This window comes from Quercus robur, chromosome 5 (assembly GCF_932294415.1).
Source record: "Quercus robur chromosome 5, dhQueRobu3.1, whole genome shotgun sequence".
Classification (NCBI taxonomy): domain Eukaryota; kingdom Viridiplantae; phylum Streptophyta; class Magnoliopsida; order Fagales; family Fagaceae; genus Quercus; species Quercus robur.
The window spans coordinates 58,123,663-58,130,791 of record NC_065538.1 but is presented as its reverse complement, the minus strand read 5'-3'; the positions used below and the strand labels follow the sequence as shown (position 1 = coordinate 58,130,791).

The 7,129-nt window shown below is 38.4% G+C and overlaps 1 pseudogene; it reads left to right on the top strand.

Annotated features, from left to right (window-relative positions):
- Positions 1–202: 202 nt before the first annotated feature.
- Positions 203–7,119, top strand: LOC126728435 (probable purine permease 10; annotated as a pseudogene).
- Positions 7,120–7,129: the final 10 nt, after the last annotated feature.

Below are 7,129 nucleotides of genomic sequence, written 5' to 3'. Positions count from 1 at the left end.
TGTCTTGTTGCTGTAGGTGGAGCTTGCTAAACGCCTTGTGGCTTGTTCTTTCGCTGATCGTGTCTTTTTCTCAAACTCTGGGACAGAAGCTAACGAAGCTGCTATCAAATTTGCAAGAAAGTTTCAAAGATTTTCACATCCTAATGAGAAATAGCTAGCAACACAGTTCATTTCTTTTACAAAGAGCTTCCATGGGAGAACTATGGGGTCCGTTGCTTTGACAAGCAAAGAGCATTACCGGTCACCCTTTGAGCCCGTCATGCCTGGAGTCACATTCTTGGAGTATGGTAATATACAACCTGCAACGGAACTGATTCAGTGTGGAAATACTGCTGCTGTATTTGTAGAACCTATCCAGGGTGAAGGTGGCATATATATATAGTGCAACAAAGGAATTTTTATATTCCTTGCGTAGAGCTTGTGATGATTTTGGTTCTCTCTTGGTTTTTGACGAGGTAAGCAGCTGTTCATTTTGGAATGATACTCTATTATAGATGCTAGTTTATGTGGTCCAAATCTCTTATTTGAAAACCCAAATTAGATCAAATGTCTCCTAAACATAATGGGGTTGCTATGCCTACACTGCCAACATTGTGATCAAAATCAAAATAAAAATTGATAATTCTGAACTTATGATTGTTCAAATAATGATAATTCAATTTATATATCTTTTTGTTTTGAAAATTACAAATATAAAATCCAAAGACTTTGTACCTTTAAAATCTTAAAAGAGAGTTTTGGAGATTTCGTTTTACGCTGTGCAAAACTTTTTAATTTAGAAAATTGTTTCTTATAGTACCTAATTTTCCACACCATTTTTATTTTAAGAACACTAAGATTGCTTATTGGAATGTATCAATTTTTCTTTTTAAATAGCAGTAACGGAGGTGGTGTCATGGCAAGGTATGGTAAACTAGTTTCATTAATGTAGAGGATCTTTTCCATAATTTGGCAAAGTAGTGGTGGTGCCATGGCAAAGTCCTAGGATTGTGCTACTTGTCCCAATATGTCTACCACACCATGAATTGTTGATATGAACTTCAATTTCCCAAAATGAACATTTGATAGCGTTGAGCTACAAGAATTTTGATAGTGTCAATCAGTTTATTATACATGGAGTAGTATAGGTATCTTTGATCTTTTATATTAGTTGTTTTGGTTTAAATTGATTTATATACTGTTATAAAGAGTAAATAAATACATTGGCTGTACCTGTAGAAGATTTATCCTCTTCTAAGCACCGAGTTATTTGGGTACTGAGCTTGTACTAACTCATTACCAACCGTGGGAGCATTTTTTACTTCAAGGAAACTCATGTACTCTAGGCAATTTTTGCTTGTCCCACATTGGAAAGATTGCCTCCCTCTTTCTACCTTATAAGGGATGACCAATTAACCAAACTAGTGGTACTCTTTCTCATTGGTTCATCCCTTATAAGGTAGAAGGAGGAAACCTATTTTTCCAATGTGGGACAAAAAGAATTCAAGGCAAGGCAATCAAGCCAAAGCCGAAGGCAAAAATTCTTGAGTACCTACAATAAAAGGATCCTTTTATTGTGGGAGATTTTTTGCTTCAAGAAAACTCAGGTACTCCTAGGCAATTTTTGCTTGTCCCACATTGGAAAGATTGCCTTCTTCTTTCTGCCTTATAAGGGATGACCAATGGAGATAGAGTCCCACTAGTTTGGTTGCAAAAATTGCCTAGGAGTACATGAGTTTCCTTGAAGCAAAAAATGCTCCCACAATAAAAGCCAAACTCTATCTCCATTGGTCATCCCTTATAAGGTAGAAAGAGGAAGGCAATCTTTTAAATGTGGGACAAGCAAAAATTTCCTAGGAGTATATGAGTTTCCTTAAAGCAAAAAAATGCTCCCACACCAACCATGGAAAATTTGCATTGGAGAAGACTTCAAGTACCAAGGAAAGAGCAACAAACTCTGAGACTGAAGCTCTTGCCGCGGCATTGGTTATGGGGTTGAGATGGACTGCTACGATGGGATTAAGAGTGATAATTGCCAAAGGTCATATTCAGAGTCATGCCAATGCCATATGCTCTCAAGATCACCATGTCTTTCATCTTTTGGAAACTCGTTGGAAGAGGGTAGAGGATGTGCCATGCTGTTCGTGAATTTGCAATGGCAATGGCAATGAATCTCAAAAAGGGCCAACAGTGGGGCAAGAACTTAAACACATTATGTCTTTTGTATTGAAGAAATGGAACAAAGTCTATTAATTAGTATAGTTGGTAAGCTAGAACAGCTAAAACTTTGGGTGGAATAAATCTAATAGCATTCCATGATGTCCCCCACATTCAAATTCTCCTGATTTTGTAGTTCTAAATTGACATTTTCTGCTACATTTTGATCAAGGTTTGCCTCAAAACACTTGCCCTGAATATGAACCAAAGCCGCAAACCCTGCTGGCTGCCAACTTTAGTTTCCTCCATTGTGAGTTGATGAGACCTTTCCATTCACAGTACTGACTATCATTGCTGATCCGAGGTACATATTTAAGCAACAGAGGACCAAGATGCCAACTAGCTTGCCAAAGATAAGTACCATTCCCATCTTCATAATGATATTTGAGAAATTGTCCAACTAAATTGGGGCCTAAGAAAGTGTAAAACTTCCATTTGGTCTGTCCCAAGTAAGAGTCCAGATCCCCTTAAAAGTACATTTTCACTAATGCTCCCCTGCAAGCACAATCATGATATTAAACGAATAACATTTCTCTAAAAAAAAGAACCATCTAGTTTTAGATGTCTTGAAACATGAGGGAAACACTACTGAGAGACATGTCATCTAGAAGAAAGGTATAGTAAATTAACTAGCATTTGGAAGCCCTGAGAAACAAAAACTTAGCAATAAATTTACTACTGTATAAAAATATTGTGTATGTTTAATTACATTTTTTTTTTTTGGAAAAACTTTAAAATCAAGATCCAAGGTAATTGTTTCTTTATGAAATTATAGAAAATAACAATGAAAATATTCTCCTTAAACATCAAAGGCTAGATTTGGCATCGGAGGAGAAGTAGACTGTAAAAATAGCCACACTTGTGCAATCTAGGCTTCCTTCTTAGTTATTGGTGGCAAAGAATCCACCAAATAGCCTTGGAATTTGTTACAAAGAATACAATTAATTTGCTCACTTATGCAAAATCTTCTTGCCTTTCATTGAAACTTTATAAAGAGATCACTAGGAGATTCTAAAAGGAGCTAACAGGATAGCTGAATGAACACTTGACTCGTTATGGATTGCCTTTGAACAAAAAATTGATTTTACACTATTAATCTACAGGGATTAAATGAAATTATGAAGTTAATTGCCTTTGATGTTTATAAGAATAAACACCACGTGCATGCATGCCAATGGAGTGAATATAAATAATAATAATAATAATATAAGTTACCCAGCAAAAAGATTATATAGAAATTTTCGAAATACTAATAAATATTATCACACAAGATCTACACTAAATATTTCAAAGACTATTATTAAATGAATGATTTCAATTTACACAATTTGGAATAATATTCCAATTTCATCAAAACAGAGTCTCAAAATACCAAAATAAATTCAACTAACAAATATAAAATAAGTCCCAAAATCCATATAAAATGAAAACAATAAACATAAAATACATATATGTTTTAAACTATTAATTGCGTGAGTTAGTGAGTTAGTTCAAGTTACTTGGGTCAAATATTTTGCCAAACCGAACTTGACCCAAACCAAGTATCGAAAAAGTTTTAGAACAAAACCCAATCTACCCAATCTATCAACACACGAAAAAAACCCACCCAAGGCATTGGGTCAAGTCGGTACACATCCCTAACTAATAACTAAAGAGAGAAACAAAATGGGAACAGAGCAACATGAAATGTAATAAAATAGTTTATATTTTGTATATTTATACATCACTGGTTTTGTATATTTTGATAAAGATCAGGGAGCCAGAAAAGCACCAGACATAAAGAGTTAACAAGAAAGCACAATCCACTTAAGTGCAAGACCCTCAATTTTGCAGAATAAAAAGGACCCTATTAATAACATGAATTGAGTGTGTTTATTGATGCTGCTAAACAATGGTGCTTGTTGAAAAACTAATTCATTAGAAAGAAGTACACATCAAAATTCAAAAGGAATTCAGAAAATAGCAATGCTTCTCCTCTAGTAATCCCTTCACATGTTCTTACCAGTTCAAGAAGCTGAAGAAGCGAACTCAGCTGGTCATATCAACACCACCAACCAATCATCAATCTCTCAACCCAGAACCTTCATGCAGTGGTTCCGAATGACCATCTTTACACTCTGTCCTCTCTGGCCAGTCAGCAGCTATACTACTGGGAAGACTCTACTACAACAAAGGTGGAAAGAGCAAATGGATAGCAACACTAGTGCAAGTTGCAGGGTCCGAATCATCATTCCTTACTACGACATCTCTCCATCCGAAAAGCCTACTACAAACAGTATAAACAGGAGTGAGCCCTCCACCTTAATCCTTGCTTTGATATATGTCTCTTCAGGCAGCAAACGGTATGATGTATTCAGTTGGGCTCTTGCACCTTCCAGTATCTACTTTTGCACTTATTTGCGCATCACAGTTGACCTTCAATGCTTTCTTCTCCTTCCTTGTAAATTCACAGAAGTTTACTTCTTTTATAATCAATTCTCTAGTTCTTCTCACTGTTAAGAATATAAAGTGTGAGAAAGACTGAATAGTCTGTATATTGATGTGTTATACCATGTTGTGTATGCTAGAGTGGATGCGAAAGAGGAAACATAGAAGAGGAACACTGAGAACACGAGAGTTACGTGGTTCAGCCTAACGGCCTACATCCACGGAGGAATCCCTTAAGGGCTACATCTTTGTTATATGAGAGTGTAGTATATAGGCGACTAAACCCTAGACTACTAGTACAAGCAGGAATGAGCTTGGGCCTATTACATTGGGCTAATATGTCTAATATATATCTCTAACACCCTCCCTCAAACTCAAGGTGGAAGCTCGATGAAGACTTGAGGTTGGATAAGCATAAGAAGATCACTTGGAGATGCCTTGTAGAATGCCTTTGAAGAAACCACAATGAAGAATGTGCCAATTGTCCAATTTTGGAAGTTCAAATGAAGAAACGGAGGCCAAAATCGAAATCTACGCGAAAAACTGAGCAAGATAGGCCATTTTGGAAATTTTGACTTTTGGTCAAAGGTCAACACAAAAAGTCAAAGTCAACAGTCAAAGTGCTCACGGGTCCGATCCGGGTGGTCCGGGTCAACGGTCAGCTAGGTGACATGGTGCTGACGAGACGACACTGCTGACGTGGCTGATGACGTGTCGCTGATGACGTGGACTAGGGCGTGCGTGGCATGCTGACGTGGATAGGTGACGTCATCCGGTGACGTCACACGTCATTAGCAGCAGCTCTTCGGCGCGTGTTCTATTCCACCGGCGAGTGTCTGGAAATTCCGAAGGCGCGTGGGAGCGCGTGCGATGGAGATTGATGCTCGGACTTCGGTGGTTTGGCAGATCGGCGAGCTACGAGGCCATCATGGCGGCGCGTGTAACCATAGGAGGATCTGACCCTGTGAAATCGGCGACGGCGCGTGGAGAAGTCGCTAGAAACTGCACTAGCGCGTGGTGGCGCGTGCAGTGTTCAGTGGAGACCGGATTTCTAGGTTTTTTCTCACGGGAGGCCTTGGGGAACGTCTGTGTGGTTGGTTTCATCAGGCGAATCTTGGATTTGCACAGATCTAAGATTGATGTCACGGGTTTGCTTGAGTTTATTGGATTTTGACACAGCACAGAGCCATGGTGGCTGCGAGATGCCGTGGAGTCTAGATCCAGCAGAGAAATATGTGTGACTTCAGATGGTGGTATGCACGTGTGAATCTTCTTTGCTGTGTAGAGATGTTTGTTTGATGCCAAGAATGAAGTTTGGCTCTGATACCATGTTAAGAATATAAAGTGTGAGAAAGACTGAATAGTCTGTATATTGATGTGTTATACCATGTTGTGTATGCTAGAGTGGATGCGGAAGAGGAAACATAGAAGAGGAACACTGAGAACACGAGGGTTACGTGGTTCAGCCTAACAGCCTACATCCATGGAGGAATCCCTTAAGGGCTACATCTTTATTGTATGAGAGTGTAGTACAATAACCTCTTGTGTTACAATAAACCCTAACATGAGTATATATAGACGACTAAACCCTAGACTACTAGTACAAGTAGGAATGAGCTTGGGCCTATTACATTGGGCTAATATGTCTAATATATATCTCTAACACTCACCATCTCCTCTACCCTGCTGGTATTTCAAACCAATTCTACGAACCCCACTGGAAACTCTAATGTGAATCATGAAATTGGACTCTTTTGCACTGTTGGTGCATCTGCTGGATACGGATTGATGCTTTCCCTTACACAGATCTCCTTCCATAAGGTTTTAAGAAGAGAAACATTTACAGTGATTTTGGAACTGGTAATCTATCAGTCACTGGTTGCAACTTGTGCTACACTGGTAGGGCTCTTTGCTAGCGGAGAGTGGAAAGGTCTAAAGAGAGAGATGGACGAGTTTGAAATGGGGAAGTTTATTTATGTCAGTACTTAGATTTGGACAGCTAAAGCTTGGAAGATTTTCAATATTGGCGCAGTAGGCTTGATACATGAAGTGTCTTTCCTGTTCTCCAATGTCATAAGTGTGTTGGGTTTGCCTGTTATTCCAGTTCTAGCCGTAATCTTCTTCCATGAAAAAATGGAAGGGGTAAAGGTGATTTCCATGGTGTTGGCTATTTGGGGCTTTATTTCATATTTCTATCATCACTAACTTGATGATTCTGAGTCCAAGGCTGAAAAGCGAGATGTCAAGGAAGAAATTTCAATGCTTCCCCTGTTGAAAGAGGTTACTGACGAACAAGATGGGCTAAAGAATATCTATCAAAAAGTTCCACTTTCCACAGAAAAAAATTTGCAAAATTGTGAGCACTGAAGCTATTCCTCTGTCTTGATTCCTAGAATGGTTTACAAACTCATATTTCCAAACACCATACCATTGTTTTTCCACATGAAGTGTAAATCATGGTTTTGTTCATTCCATTTCCAACAATATTTTTCAGATTCCAGTAACT